This window comes from Hibiscus syriacus, unplaced genomic scaffold (assembly GCF_006381635.1).
Source record: "Hibiscus syriacus cultivar Baekdansim isolate YM2019G1 unplaced genomic scaffold, ASM638163v2 tig00110187_pilon, whole genome shotgun sequence".
NCBI lineage: Eukaryota > Viridiplantae > Streptophyta > Magnoliopsida > Malvales > Malvaceae > Hibiscus > Hibiscus syriacus.
This window is the reverse complement of record NW_024062618.1, coordinates 3,408,659-3,426,195: the sequence shown is the minus strand read 5'-3', so window position 1 is coordinate 3,426,195 and position 17,537 is coordinate 3,408,659. Positions and strand designations below refer to the sequence as shown.

The 17,537-nt window shown below is 31.5% G+C and overlaps 2 pseudogenes; both read right to left on the bottom strand.

Moving 5' to 3' along the window:
• Positions 1–2,614: 2,614 nt before the first annotated feature.
• LOC120217791 lies at positions 2,615–3,108 on the bottom strand (annotated as a pseudogene).
• Positions 3,109–4,571: 1,463 nt separating this feature from the next.
• LOC120217790 lies at positions 4,572–11,885 on the bottom strand (annotated as a pseudogene).
• Positions 11,886–17,537: the final 5,652 nt, after the last annotated feature.

Below are 17,537 nucleotides of genomic sequence, written 5' to 3'. Positions count from 1 at the left end.
AAATCTAAGGTAAGAATCATAATCTATGGATCATGACTTCAAAATATGCTCTCCATCTTTTTTAATGGTGCTCTTAAGCTCTTTTAGGATTTTACGAGGGTTTAAGCTCCAAAGCTTCCTCCAATATTTCATTTGAATTAGTGGGAGAGTTGTGGGAGCTCTCTAAGAGGAAAGACAAAGAAGATTAGTTCTAGGGTGAATTAGAGGGGTTAAGTGGCTTGGGTGTTGACGTAACACACTCTAATTCTCATACTACTCTAGATCATGTACATTAAGTTTGCTTGCTTGTATTATGTTTGGAAGCATGTTGTGTGGCTCTAGAGCTTATGGATCAACGTAGAAAATCTAGACATTAGATTTGTGTAAAATGACCTTTAATATTTCATAAACTGTAATAATCATCACATGACTTAAAATAATGTTTAGTATGAGTTTGGAGTATTTTTTTGTAATGTAACATGAGTATCGATACCATATGAATTGATATTGATATTGTTTTCCATAAGATAAAATATGGGTTCTTATAAGGGGAAGTATCAGTTTCTAGATTCGCAACGCGAATTTCGACTATCGCAACGCGAACTTCGACTATCGCATTGCGATTTTCCAAATTCTGTTGCGATTTACATATTCGCATTGCGATAGTCCAAGTTCGCATTGCGATAGTCGGAGTTCGTTGCGATTTTCCAAATTCGTTGCGATAGTTTGAAGTTCGTGTTGCGATTTACATATTCGCATTGCGATAGTCGAAGTTCGCGTTGCCCAAAATCGCAACGACTGGGTGGTATTGCATTTGTTTCTTAAAATTTTCTCTAAAAAGTAGTATTCGCGCGGACGTGTCGAAGACACGTATTACCACGACCACGAGACGACGGCGCGAGAGTCCCCCTTGTTCTCTATCACTCAACAAGGAAATGGGAAAGTCAAGTCTTAAATACCATTCCCAATAGTGTTTCCAATACTATGTGGGATTGAGCATTACCAATACTTGTTTCTAATACTATGTGATTATTCAAGAAACAATTAACAATCATCACATTAAAATAACTGAATCAGCAACCAATTGCATTAGTATTATACGATTAAATATGTCATAATTAAAAGTCAATCTACAATCACATAATTTGATATCTAATGTAATTAAAATCTCTTATAATTGTAATTATGGGCACAAAAAAAACATGAAAACTAAAAGTCATGTTCTGATTATCGCAATTTTAAGTAAAAAATTCAAAAAAATTGCATCACTCGCGAGAATAGAAAAAATTGTTATCGTGCAATTACAATCAATTGAAAATAAATTAGAATTGCATGAAAACTAAATGAACCACAAATACTTTTCATACAAATACTAAAGTCATTAACTATAATTCACAAATAATATCACTATTTAAGGCTCAATCCCACGTAGTATTTGGGAACAAGTGTTGGTAAAGCTCAATCACACACATAGTATTGGAAACACTATTGGGAATGGTATTAAGGCTTGGCTTTCCCACTTCCTTGTTGAGTGATAGAGAACAAGGGGGACTCTCGTGCGCCGCCGCCGCCGCCGTCTCGTCTCGGGTCGTGTCGTTGCGATTTTGGGTAACGCGAACTTCGACTATCGCAATGCGAATATGTAAATCGCAAAGCGAACTTCGATTATCGCAATGCGAATATGTAAATCGCAACGCGAATTTGGAAAATCGCAATGCGATAGTCGAAGTTCGCGTTGCGAATCTGGAAACTGATTTGCGATACTGAAGATCGCATTGCGATTTTGTTGGTCATTTTGGCAAATCCAAAAAAAGTTGGTCAAAATCGTATATTACAAGGCATTTTCGATCACTGAGATTATTTCTCTTATTATTATTAGTCTCGGTATTACTATTACTATTATAACTGTGTTATTACTATTAATATTATTATTAGTTTTAGAAATAATAAACCCTATTAAATCAGAGTAGCCATTATTAAGGTAGCATATTTGGTATGGCATGAGGCATACAAAGCTAGTCATGAATGAGTTTGACTAGCTCTTGAATTGTTTGAGATGGATTCGATCCGAACTCGGTTAACGTTTGAATTGGGTTGACTCTACTCAATACATTAATGAGTTGCGTTGAACAAGATCCAATTTGGCTAAATAAGTTCGTGAGCAATTCATTAATTTTTTTATAATTTTTAATAGTTACCTTTAAAATTATTCTATTAAAAAAAGTCTAATTAATAATTATTTTTCCTAATTTATTAATTTTTATTAATTTATTAATAAATTATTGATTAATAATTATCACTAATTTATTAATTTTTTAATATACAATAAATATTAAATTATTAATTCACTAGATATACATAGTTAAAAATAAGATAAAAATGGTGAGTTTAACTAGCAATTTGATTTTTTAATGAACACAGTCAGGAAAAATTTTATTGAACTTAACGAGCAATGAATTGAGTCTAGCAACAAATTTTTTAACGAGCATGAGTTGAGCACTACTCATGATGAAGGCTTATGGTGATAATTAATACATGATCATATAATCTAGAGGCAGTAAAATAGTTTACTCACAAAATTTACAAATTTATTGTGCTTGCATGTTGAAAAAAGAAGATGAGGAGTGGAAAAGGGTCAGACATGGTAGCCTGTAATGGCGAAGCCTCTTCCAATGATTTCTCCCCAAAGAACCATGTGTAGCACTCAACTCCAATCAAAGCAGCCATGCTTGCATTCTCGATGTTCCATGCTTCCCTTGTTTTTAGAAACTCTTTCAGACAATGAAGCTCTTTCCAGAATGCCTCGTGCCTTCTCGGAATACTGCGTTTTCAGATGCAAACAGGCAATAGCAGGGAAGGATTAAACACAAAAGAGATTTGTGTTCGATTCATTGAAAGTACCTGGCAAGTCGAGTATAAAACAATTGTTTTGCCAACAATTGGCATGTTTCTATGTTGGAAGGTTCCTTGATGTAGCTCTTGTTTTTTTCCATCAGCTCCTTGTAATAACAACTTCCATTCTTGGTCACCAACTCTGAAATCTGAGCAGCCTTTGTCTGAAACTGTTGAAGCCTTGATGCCATGGAAATTACCTTGAATCAGCAAAAAACATCATGCCTTTGGGATGTCAGCAAATCTGCAACTCTAAATACTCCAAAGTTTAATATAACAGACAACAATTAATCGAAACGAAACCTAAATAGATAATGATGAAAATGTTTCAAATTCTTCATAGAACAATACTTCTAAGTTTTTTTTTTCTTCCAAATGACGAACAAAATGTAAGCATTGATAAACAAGTAGCCATTTCTGGAGAATTTGGAATAAGTAACAATGTAACCAATATTACCCTTTTCGATTAAATGATTTCCTTTTGTCTTGTTTTAGTTTTTCGGCCAAAATGTGAGGCCTCAACTGTTGATATTGGAAGGGCCGAGTCCACTGATATGAAGCCATGAAAATAGGGGAAGCTTAGTTGTTTGCCATCAAATAGGGGAAGTTTAGTTCTCTACTTTGGACTAGTTTTTGAAGTATTCAAATGGTAATCACGTCATTTTGCAAATAAAATATGTAAGATCAAATTATTTTATTAGTCCGTGTACTATGAGAATGTTATGAATTCAGTCATTATACTCTAATTTATTTATTTTTAATACATGTAATTTTTAAACTTTTTATTTTGAATCCTAAACAAACAATTAAACATGTCAAATTCAATTCTACTAATAATACCCTAGGCTCTAGCATACATAAGTTGTGAATACTTTTTTTACTAACTGATTTATATTGAGATATTGCAGACACTAATTTAATCACTTTAAGTTTTATAATTTAATTATTTTATATTTGTATTGTATTAGTTAGGATTAAAATTTCAAATTCTATAAAATATAAATTCTAAAATTAAACAAGTTAGTGTGTATAGACATAATACAAGGACTCACAACAAGATTTGACCTACATGTAATGCTTGGGGGTACTTGCACATTCGATTTTGATGAATTTTACCCATAATGGAAATAGAACTCAATCCTCAATTTTGATGATATTTAGAATAGGTTCATATATTATACTTGAATTTCAAGGAATACAAAATTGAGACTTTCTTCAACTCTGTGGTTGATTGCAGATGAAACCCATTTCACCATATCTTTCAAGTGTGGTTTACGGTATTCAAGGCAATGTATCTGTAGTCTCGATATTATCATTGTTGCTGTAATCGTATTCATACGCATATCATATACACATTAGTATCAATAAACCCCATACAGGAACAAAAACATACATCCATCAATAGGTATTACCTCCTTGGATTGAGAAGAAAAGATACAATTATCTAAAACTAAAGATGAAGTTCCAAACATGACAAAAGAATCAATAAAAAAATTGCAGTGATGGTTTTGACAGCTCCTTCCCACCAACATTTACCTTAAACCTAAGTGGCAAATATAGAACATCCTTTAGTTTTTTGTAGGAGAGCTACAATCGCATTTGCTGCTAACTTCAACCCAACACATATCTAAAGCATCACTACATCTATTTTAAAGGATCTCGGGGGGGGGGGTAGACGAAGTAAAAAAAGAGGAGAGGAAAATGAAACGAACAGGCTGAAGGAATTTTCAGGGATCGAGAGAAGGAGGACAAGACACAAGATAACGAGAATTAAGCTGTGCACACCTGTGAACAGTTATAGGTTTGCATCCTCATGGATATGTGACAGCCATTTCTTGATCTTGAGACTACCATATGTTACGGATTCTGGGTGACACTGGAGTGCGGGATCATTTTAGGCTTTAATTCGCTGCTTGGAAGGAACGGGAAAGGAGCTTTCACCATCAGACAACTGGAAAAAAAAAGTTAAACCAAGCAAGTACATTTCTTGGATGATCTTTATGCATAGTACATGTATAAGCTGTTAGCAGCAGCACAGGCAATCAAGTTTTCAGTTGGGTGCCATGCTAGGTGCAGCAGCTTTGTCGTGAAATCAAAAGAATTTCCATTCGCATCAACTCCAGGAGTCTCTGATCCTGATGTGACAAATTCACCACCATAATAGCTTCAGAGCACAAATCAAGAAATAAAATAAAAAAAGTTCATTAAGCTGTACCCTGCACCAGAAGGTGTCCAAGGAAGAAAATAATCAAAAGGAAAAAAGTACAACAAATCATAACCTCTTCTGACAACACGTGTTATACTGCTTAGGGGTCTGGAAGGCCTTGTGGGAGCCAGAACTTGTCTCCTGGAAAGACAAATGGATGTATATAACTACTTAGATGTACTTTTATTTAATTGTACTTATTTTTGAAAGGTTGCCCTGGAGTGAAATTTTACCTCATTGGATTTTTGCTGGCTTCCAAAGTTGTCGACTCGGTGCTTCCAGGGCACAACCAATACACGGAATAGATTGCTGAGAGTACAGGGAAATATATATAATGTTACATGGAAGAACAAAACAACAACAAAAGGTTAGGAGACAGTTTTGGATGAAAACAAACCTATAGGAACCTGTTGCCACTCGCAATCCATCACCACTTAGGCAACATTCAAATTTGTCAAAGATTGAATCATTTCATACAAATCACACAGCTGAAACAATTAAGAATGCAATAAAAAGGTCTGTCAAAGCATAACACAGATATGGTTAATTTCATCATCTGTTTCAGAGCATAGAAATGTACCTTAGGTCGTAAATATTCATGAACCTGGAATGTTGCAACTGGACCTGAATCCATATTGATGTCCCACAACTGACAACCAAGTGACATGTAATCAAGTCAAATGACAAGTCCTAAAATTCCCATTAAGGACATATCAAGTGCATATGATTCCGAGGACACAATAAGTTTAAAACCAACTTCGGAAGTCTTACAGCTTAAAAGTGGGCATACTGGTAAAAAATTTAACAAAATGTAGATACTGATCTGTACTAACCATATTATGAGGGATTCAAATTTAAGTATGTTCAGAGATTAAAAACATGAAAGAAACGACACGTGATTGATTCAACAGTGAATGGGGAGGAATGCTCAACAGCAACTTTAAAATGATTGGATATATTTATGCTCAATGAAGAGAAGCTATAACATTTAATCCTAACCCCAACTGTTTCATGCATTCATGATAAGCTCTCTAAAGAATAAATTAAATTGTTTGACTATCTGAGTCCAAGCCGAAATGCCAACAAGCCGATCGTTGTTTCCATTTTAATCACTTTGTTAAATATAAAACTTAGAAGGTTTTATCAGACAGATATTTGCAGAAAAAGACCATGGCAGTTTCATGCTTTCTGCATAAGACATTGCATCAATGCAGTCAAATCCTTTAATTGTCTTAATAAGGTGATAGATAATTAAGTCAGGGTCACATAAAGTCATTGTGGTATGCTTAGGAAGAATTGCATCCATAATGTGAAGCTCATGCAATGCAAAGTAATTATATGTCAATACCGAAACAGAAGACAAAGCAACACCTTAAGAGTCATGTAATCACGGCTAAGAATATATCTTCCGTCCTTTGAAAATTTAATATCTGAGATTGAGGCAATTATCTCCGTAAAAAATGATCTAGATCCAGGTGCCTCCGGTTCTTCAAACCTGTTGTCATAGAATATTAATTATATTTTAGAAAGAATACTGAAAGGACATGGTAAATATAATATCCTCACATATCAGGATTTATCAAAAGAAGCGATCAATGGTATAACACTTACAGTTTGGCGTGAGAATCACACAAAGCTGATTGGCGCAAATCAATGAGACGAATTGAACCCTTTGAACTACTATAAGCTAGCATGTTACAGTGGGTAGGGTGAAACTCAGCTGATGTTATAACCTCTGCAAAGATAGATATGAAAATAGTTCAAATCTTGCTTTCGGAAATTTATTAAACAGCACTGAAGTTGCATACACTTTCAGAAATGAAAGGAGCAACCAAAAGTACCAACATGTAGGAGACTACTTACCAGTTAGATCCTCCATGTTTGCAGGCTTTACATCAACGATATTGAAACTTTGACTGCTAATTTCCAAGTTCCAAAGATTTATACGCAGATCATCAGCTGATATAAAAGTTTCCCCGTCACTAGGAAATATAAGAGAGGCAGAGAGAGTAACAGACTATCAGTATCTCTTGAAAATCAAACTAATATGAAAGCAAAACACTGAAACTGGATGTGTTTTGAAACATAACAAACAAGCTTGTCATACAACAGCTTACTATTTCCCGATAAAATACAAAGTGCATACAATCCTAAAGCTTAAATATTGCCATAAGGATTTCCAAAGACATTACATGAATAGGAATAACAGCAATTCAGAAACATCGTGTACAGACAATTCAACTTCAAGACAAGTACTAGATAATTCTATGATAAAAGATTATACTTCAAGATTCAAATATTTCAACTAAATAATTTAATACCTCAAGGGTTGCATGGGACAAAACATGTTCAATAGATAGAGCCTATTAACCAAGTTCTCATGAAAAAGTGATGTCTCCAAGGGTAAAACAGAGAGGAATAACTTCTGAGGAAAACTCCATCCATATCATTTACATTCTATGGTTAGAAGTTCTCCAGTTTTCTCAATGTCACAAACCAGTCTTTCATTTCTAAAGCATGAACAGTGTCCCCAAAGACCATTTCAGAATGACAGCTTCTTGCTTGGACACGATAACATTAGTTCAGAACATAATGTTATCAGGAGGGAATCGAGATTCATTATCTCTTTACTTGAAAAATCAATCATCCTTTATCATTATTAATAGATATTCATATGCCTTCAACAAAACATAAAATTAGGGTGGAAAATGAAAAAGAAATAGAAGCACAATCAGTGCCAGTTTTAATCTCTAATCCAATTAAACCTTAAAGAAATAGAGTCACATTCTCAGGAGATACCTCAGAATGATACTGCAAAGTAGTAAAAAGAATATATAAACAAAAACACGACAGAGGTTAAGCAATTATCAGACTAAAACTCTTTATAAGTGCATTGAAGTGTGGGCTGATGAATACTTTTCATCCATCAGAGAAGAAAAAGGTAAGATTCTTGATCCTACTACATATTATCTAGGAAAAGAAATCATACTTCCTCTTCAACTGATTTCCAAATAATCCAAATATAGGAAGCCAGAACACCATAAAATTGAAATAAAGCAAAAGTAAATAGCTACCTGTTATTTGAAATAGAATTAATGTGATAATCATGAGCATGACATATACCCTTCGACATCTAGCCACTAGGTTGGTCTCCTGACTTGTTACCTAGATACAGTGAAGATTAAAGGTTGAGCAGCCAAGAATTTTAGACAAAAAAATGATGTTCCTGACTATTTGACAACAAAATCCTAATCCCCTAGCCAAAAAAAATGAAAAAAAAGAAAAGAAAGCACAACAAGGTGATCTTCAAAGGAAGGCTCCATCATACAAAAAATATTCAGCGCAGAAAGTGGTAGATTCCTCGATATTAAAAATAATAACAGAATCTAAAATCTAACAGCATATTACATAAAAACCTTGAAGTCCATATTTATAGGAAATGCAAAAAATTAAGTAAAAAGCTGAATACCGAATATCATCTGTCTTCATCACCAAAAGACGGGGCAAAGAATCATGGGCTTTGCCCCTAATTCAGTTTAGCAACAGACAGTATGTCCTATACCTAGTTGAAGTGCTGCTCTTGGAAATAATGGGTCCTACAAAAGAGTTCATCACCCTACTTTGCACTTGTATCACAATTTGAAAATAAATAAATTTCAACCCCCGCTCCCCCCCCCCCCAAACCTTGAGATTGATTAAAACTCATATGGTTCAAATTGTATACAAATATTAGCCTAAAACTTTATCACAGCGAATAAAACAAAGACTGTTTAAGTACAACTACCACAGGTAAACGCAACGATGGAAGGCCTTCTGGTGGGAAAAAGTCATTGCTCAAATTGTTGTAAGATCCATCGAAGGAGCTTCCATTTGCAAGACAAGGTTTAGGGCTATTTGAACTAGCAACGCTGCCATTTCCTACAGCTTTTGATGGATCCAAATTCATGTCAGAAATTTTCTTGACTTTCTTTTCTTGTACCTGATGAAGCCTCATACAGACGGCAGATAATCAAGTGAGTTAGAAGGCAAGGGCAGAGGTATCCAAAGATCATAATATCAATCATCAGTATGCTTAACACCCATGCTCAGAAGATTAGCTAGGATAAAATGAGAAATATCATCAAGTTTACTTTTCTAAGCATTTCCTAGGAATCAGTCTATCCATGCACCACTAACTTTGCAGTCGTTTAGCGGAATTTATTCAATTATAAAGGAATGAGCATCCTAAAGTACTAGCCGCTATTTATTGCAGACAGAGTGTTAATATGGACAATCTACAGTCAACCTAAAACAAGACAGAGTTAAGATGGTAGTTACAGCATAGATTTCCTTCCTACCTTCCAAAACTTGATGGTTTTATCATTAGTGGAAAGGAGAAAAAGGGCACTATTGGCTCTTTGACACCACCTCATTTTATTGATTTTTTCCTCTATTTCCAAGCTCTTGAGATAGTCAAACTGCATTATCAAACGGAAAATGAGAGTTAAATTGAAGAGAGAAGGGGAAACTATTCAGACGAAGATGGAGCAAAAGTTATGTGTGTGCATGCATCATTGTATCATAAAGTAATAAGAGAGCACCTCAGGCTCATGGCTTTGGAACTCCGTCATGTAACGAAATTCAGGGTGCCGACTAATAGGATAATCCATTGTCTCCAGATCCCTTCTTGATACACCATGCTACAATTGTAGTAAAATAAGTTAAAGTTGCAACCCAGGAAAAACATTAAGTTAATATATTAACATCAAAAGGTACCAGAACCCACATCCTTTGTGTCTGTCCTCTCGAAGAGAACAACACGGCCCCCACGGTCTCCAGTGGCAAGATGATCCCGTTTTTATCAAATTCAATGGCAGAAATAATATCAACTGCAGGAAAAAAATACTTTCTTAATAATAATATATTTCCGGTAAGAGCAATGCTAAATATAAACGATCTTTCTTTCTATTAATGAATCACAACTCTCAGTCTCTACTCTCTTGACATAATTTTTATTTTCTATACATCTTTCTCTCATAGAGGGAAAAGGGGGATTAATATGTGATAAATATAAAATTTCTGTCATGCCTAACATGAAGAATCCACAACATTGTAATGCATAGTCTCTTTGCCATTGCATCACACTATTATTCTGCCAAGCTTAAGAAAAATGCATATTGTGGCAATAACAAGCATAATTTAAGAATGAAAATTGAACTACACATATGACATAACTAGTAAGAAGCACTAAGATTATATGAAAGTACAAGATAATTCCTTTCAAAAAAAATCCTAGCCAGAGACTATGATTCATTATTTTTCAAAAACTCAAAATAGAATTCTGCAATATTTAGCTACACTTTAGTTATTGTCGATTGATCAATCAATAGATGATACATAATTGTCCATTCAACCAGAATCAACAGAAAAGTTTCTGAAAGCTATCAATATCTCACTGAATCCACCATTAACTATTTCCATGCACACTTCAATATTTCTGAAAGCCTAAGGTTTCTGTCATCTGTTTCAGTAGCATACTTCAACATTTGCCCACGTTATACTTACAGAGATTGAACTCAAATTGTTAATCCAAGTTTCAGATAGACAGATAGACAAATGGATAATTGTCCATTCAACCAGAATCAACAGAAGTGCTTCTGAAAACTATTAATATCTCACTGAATCCAACTTTAACTATTGCCGTGCACACTTCATATTTCTGAAAGCCTACATCTGTTTCAGTAACATACTTCAACATTTGCCACGTTATACTTACAGAGATTGAACTCAAATTTTAATCCAAGTTTCAGTATTGTGTTACTGAACTAGATGGTATGAATTTAAACTAGAATCTAGAAGATCAAATATCTACCAATCACTGAATTGTCTTTCTTACAAGCATCATACAATATCAAATTATTCAATTCATAATTTTAATAGCTTTCTGTGTGTCCCATTTACTAGGAAGTTTACCATAATATAAACAATTTATATTAAAATAAACCACCAAGTAAACCTAGGAATCTGTAAATTGGACCTATCTTTAACCTCTCTATCATACAAATAGTAAACCTAAGCCACACCAATGTTGTCATCCATCCATGAGTTAAGACTTAAAGTGACATAAACTCGTGAAACATAGTCTATCTCCATCCTAACAGAGTGACAATTCCCAGATTCTCATTTCAATTCAAATCTCAATACTGCAAATGGATTGCCATGCACTAACCCTGAAAATAGGTACAGAAATCACTCAAATTCCACGACTGCCATTAACACAACAAATGGCACAACCCTTTGTGCATGCATCATCCCTAACTTCATCAAGTTCACTTTCTCAATACCTTCTTTATAACAAAGTACCCAGAAATGATTCAAAGCATTACATGGTACCAAAGCGAAGCTACAACCTAGAGCAAACAAAAAGTTTCAACTTTTTTTTCCAATCCATTAACCGAAACAATAATTAATCAATAACCCATCATCCCAAATAGATCCAAAACACCAAAATAAACCCTAGTTCCAATAAAAACCAACAAATTACAAATTGGATCCAAAAACAATAATAGTTTACCTTCTTGAACTTCTTCTCCAGCGGTTCTTTCACCAAATACCTGAGAAAATTTCCAATCCAACGGTTGTGGCGGTCCTGGAGGAGCTGCGACCACCTCATCGCCTCCGTGCATTTCTCTGTGTTTCTTTTTTTGGGGTTTGTCTCTGGCTGTAATTCTCACTATCTAATAATGAATAACGAAAATGGAAAAGCTAACGGTCTAGATTCAACCACACCCCCAAAATCAAATCAAAGATCGCATATTGAGTTAGCTTTTCTTCGTTGCTAATTCGGAAGTGGATTAAAATGAAAGAAAAACAAAGAGACCCAAACGTTGGCCCTCTTCCTGAAAATAAAGTGAATAAATTATTTATTTCCTCTGTGTGCTAAGGAGAAATTTGGTTTTTCAGAAATGGAATCTCAATCTCCTTCTGGCACTGTGAGTTTTCCCATTTTGACTGAGCGCTTGAGTGAAGCGGCGCCGTTTGATTGAGGCGAAAGTAGAACTCTTATGCTCAAGTTTGAGACCGTCCGATTGTGTAGAGGTTGACAAGTCAGGCGATCAATTAAAATAATTCTTTCCACATTGGGAACATGATTTTGATTGGATACCCAAACATAAAAAACCATTAATTTCTTAAATTAAATTTATTATTAATAATAATTTTATACTTTTTTTTATAAATTATGTTGACGTCCTCACTTCTCTACGCGGAAGATATCAAAATCGTCAAAATTTTTCTTACGATATCTTTAAATTCGTTTGAAAATAATTTATCATTTTCCCCACTTAACTATAATTTCTTCACATAATTATTAAATTTATCATGTGATGGTTAGATCTATCTATTCATCAATAATCATCTATTATAGTGTCGATATCAATCGTGTTATTATCGGGTGTTATGAACATATATATATGAATAAGTAAAACAAAAAAGGAGATATAAAATATCATATTTATTATTGATATTTTTTTCTTCAATCTTTTTTTCTCCTATTTTGAATAATTAATTATAATTTTTTATTTAATTCGGAAAGGATGAACCGTTTAAAATCATCAATTTTTTATTTATATCATTAATATCATGAGTAATATATCAAATTATATAATGTTGATATATCAAATTCTTATTCCTAATTATATTAGCACATCTTTATATTATTAAAGTTAATTAATACTAAGACGATAATTTCTTACCATAAATATGAAGAGAGAAAAAAATATAATTTGCATTTCACGTATGTTTAACAAAAATTTATTACAAAAAAAACGTAGATATATCTAAAAGAACATATATTTTTACAAAGGTAATCGGATTGCAGATAGTTTGACCAAATTTACTCGGAAAGAATATTAGGGTGAGCATTCAATCAAGTTTAGTTGAGTCGAATTGAGTTAAAAAATTTAAATTATTAAATTGATAAATCATATTTTATAATTTAAACTTGAAATAAAATTTTTCGAATCGAGTCGAGTTTTCGAGTTTCTGTTTAAATTTAATTGTAAATATTTATAATATTATGATATTATTTGTTTCTAATTTAAATGATTTTTATAATTATATACAATACATATATATTTTTTCATATTTTTTACGTGTGATATACATATATCTTACAGAGTCGAGGTACTTGATTTAAACTTGAAAATCAATCTACTAATTACTAAAAATTTATAGTTATCCAAGTTGCTATTTGAGTTATTCGAGTTGTATTTTATAACTCAAATTGAACTTAATTTTTTTTTCAAGTCGAATTTAATTTATGAAATTACAACTCTAAATTTATTCAAGTCGATTAAAAAAAAATCAATTTTTTCAAGTTGAGTTAAATTTTACTCCTCCAAGATAAAGAAAATAATTAGAGTTACTAATTAGGTTTTAAATTATCCTTGTTCATACAAATAAAATAAAATATTCCATAATTATAGCCATCCTTTACTAAATTATGAATCTCTGTGGAGGAAAAAGACAACAACCAATCATAACAGATGTACTGCATAAGCAAAACCTTCGATATTAAGCTTTTCCTTTAAGAAAATAATTTGTGGATCTACACCACAAATAGTATTAGAAGGGATGAGTGTTTTATCCGTTAACGTTGATAAGTATTATTTTATAACTTAAATTTGATTTAAAATTTTTATGAGTTGAATTGGTTGAGTTTCTATTTAAATTTAATTATAAATATTTATAATATTATGATATTATTTGATTTTAATTTAAATGATTTATTATAACCATGTAAATATATGATATAGAGTCTGATGAACTCAACTCAAACTTGAAAACTAGTCCATTGATTACTAAAATTTTGAGTTATTCGAATTATATTTTATAAATCGACTCGAATTTAAAAAAAATTCAAGTCAAGTTGAGTTTATGAAATTATAACTTAAAATCAATTCAAGTCTCAAGTTTTTTAAGTCGAGTTAAACAGATCGATTATTTGAGTCGAGTTGAGTTTTACTCAACCCTAAGTGTTTGTAACCGTAATTTCAACTTTAAACATACATAAAATATAGAATTAGATAGATTATATCCGTAAGTATTATAAAAATTTAATCTTATTATTATTATTTAATTTTGTCAATTAGATCATTAAATTATTTAAATATTATTAATCAAGTCACACATCGTTAATATTTTACAGAAGAATTGATGTGGTAGTTAATAAAATTAGTATAATTATACGTTCAATTATTTCATTCAAGCATTTTATCAATTTCGTCATAATTTTAATTTAATTTAATAAAATTGAAATATTAAATTTATCGAATTAAACTAAAATTAAGAGTAAATTGATAGAATGTGTAAATAATAAGAATTGAATGTGTAAATATCAATTCTATTAACTATCATATTATTATTTTTATTATTAATTATTAGTAAGTACAAGGTATATATATGTCCAAAAATCTCAATCATTTGACATTAAACGCTCACAAAACATAACATTCAAAAAAAAATATGAAAGCAGTAGCATTTTAAAGATATTTACGGGCATTACACCCAATTCCTGTAAGGCCTTGTCAGGCCCAAAAGAAATTCTGAACAACATTTTTCTTTTGATTTTATACGTTAATAGGAGGGATCAATCAAAGCTGACGAGTCGGCGTTCAAATGGTTCTTAATATAATCGAATAGATATTAATTAAATTAATTATATTGTCAAAATAATTAAATCATTAATCAATTGAATTATTTAAGAAAATAGTTAATAGAGTCAAAATAATTTTAATTAATTTTTAATATCCTTTTAGTTTTAATTCAAAAGAATAATTCAATTAGTAATAAATCGAAAATGAGTTTTTTTTAGTCTGATAATCTTTATTTCTTGAGTTGGGTTTAATATTAAGATTAAAATATAAATTTTAAATATCAGGATTCTCGATAAGATTTGAGCTAAAAATTTAAAATATATATATACATTAAAATTTTGATAAATTTAATTAATTAATTGATTTTGGTTTGAAGAATTCTTCAACTATTTTTAGACAGAATAAATTTCATTCGTCAATTGTTTAATCAGACTATTCCAGTTCATTCTATGGTCAACTTTTATTGACAAATCATGTTTAGGCAATTTTGAGTGAGTTTAATTCATTTTTTAAGTTGGATAAAATATAGCAATAGTCTTTAAAATAATTTTTTATCTTTTTAGTTATCATGCTTTTAAAAGTTATATAAGAATATTAAAGTTATCAAAAAAAATTACATTTTGATCATTATGTCATTATATAGTATTAAAGGATTGACTTGACATGTTAATTTAATGTTTAATATATCATTTCACTCCTTAATTCTTATTGAATGATTTTTTCTAAATCAACGACGATTACAGAGTTGATTGAGAGAATAGATCTTAGATATGTGATTAAGGAATATGTGATTAAGAGATAGAAATAATCTGACATGTAGACTTCGAGTTTCAAACGATCATCAGTGACGACGATCGACACACGATCAATAACTGATTAGTAAGGCAAACAATAACTAAGTTATGGAGAATGGAGAGAAAAAGGAAAGGGGAAAAAGAGAGTAAATGAGAGAGAAAAAGGAAATCAGAGTTTAAATATCATCCTAAAACTATGTGGTTTTACTGGTTGGATTTTTTTTTTTTTTTGATTAATTAGTGGTTGGAATAAAGACTTCAAAACAGTGTTGTTTTGGCACTAAACTCGTGACCCGATCTACCGGGCATAAAATTAACATGTTTTTGCTAAAAAAGGACTTCACATTTCTAGTCATTCTTAGTTTGATAAGTATTCAATTCCTAAAGTCATAACTTAGATATTCGTTTAAACCCAATAACTTTCGATTTGATCAATTAGATATCTTAAATTATAAGATAGTAATTAGCGAGTTATTTTGATATATGGAGTAATTAATTTGGGGGTGATGTTCGTGATTAGGACTACCCATCTTCGTGAAAAAGTTTAGCATATCAGATTTAAGGTGAACACACCATAAAATTTGAAGCGTTTCATAAATTTCATAAGTATGATGCTTTGTCTATTATGTTTGAACACTCGTTATGATATTTAAGTATGAGTAGGGAAAATTGTCAAATTATCCATTATCGTAATTAATGGTTATTAAGCTTAGAACTTGATGAAAATGTTATAAGACTATAGTACGTACAAGTTAAGCCTCTTAGTTCTAAATCAATGAATGTTCTCAAGTAGATAAAATGACCAAATTGCCCTTGACTCTAATTATTGGTGAGTAAAAGTCTAAAGATTGATAGGAATATTTTAAGCGATCTAGCCATAATATTCAAATTTTATGATATGCTCTGGAGTTGAAAATTACTAAAACACTCTTTTCGGACGTTGTAATTAACATGATGTGTTGAAAATAATATATTGCTGTAAGTGAGAAAATAACTAAGATACTCCTCCGAGTAGAAAAAGACAAAAAAAAACCTTAGAAATGAAAATTATTAAAATAGCCTTAAATGAGGAGAAGTACAAAAATACCCATATGATTATGGGTTTAAAGGCATCGTATTATTTGGGTTTAAAGAACTTTCGTGTTCTTAAAACGTTTAAAAGAACTACATGTATCATATGTATACACATTTATAAAATGTTCATGTGAAAATAGAAATACAGAGATATTCATATGAAATACAGAGATATTTTAATTGTCCTAGTAAATTAGATAGAAGTCATATGATACAATGATCAAATAGTTGCATATTTGGACTTTCGGGTTCATTCATCACACGTGATTGTCTTATTGACTGTGAGTGTGAGTTTAGTATTTTGCTGTGTTAAAACTTTTGAGGCTGTCCATCTTACGTGAATTATTTTATCTGATATTGAATTAGCATTACGGTACATTTGGACCTACAAGCTCTTCTACCCTTTCGTGATAGGTTTCACAGTAATATTGTGACATGTGTCACCTAGACAGACCATTATATAGTTTATTTTGAACATCTCTAATGGTTATTTATAATGATCGACTAAAAATAAGTATGGCATTATGACATTGATGTACATGTGCACCATATACATACATGTGTTGATGGACTTGAGCATTTTAACTCATAATGAAATTGTAGAGTAGCTTGTTTATCATTCATCATGATTGAATTCACTCTTATGAATAATTATTATATTCTAAATCGATTGAACTACATTACCTATTGTATAGTGATTTTTAGGAATACCCCATTTATCATAATATAACGGATAAGATGTATGATGACTTGATATAGGTTATTCTCTAGACATTGCGTAAGTACGTTAAATTCTGATAATTAATTATATGTTACAGGAGTAAATGCTTAATGTATACATATTCCTATATATTATTTGCATGCTATATATATATATATGAATTTCGTGAAATATAGTAAAATAGATGTGTATCATTGAGCTTTGTAAGTTGAATATCCAAATTATATTTTATGCGT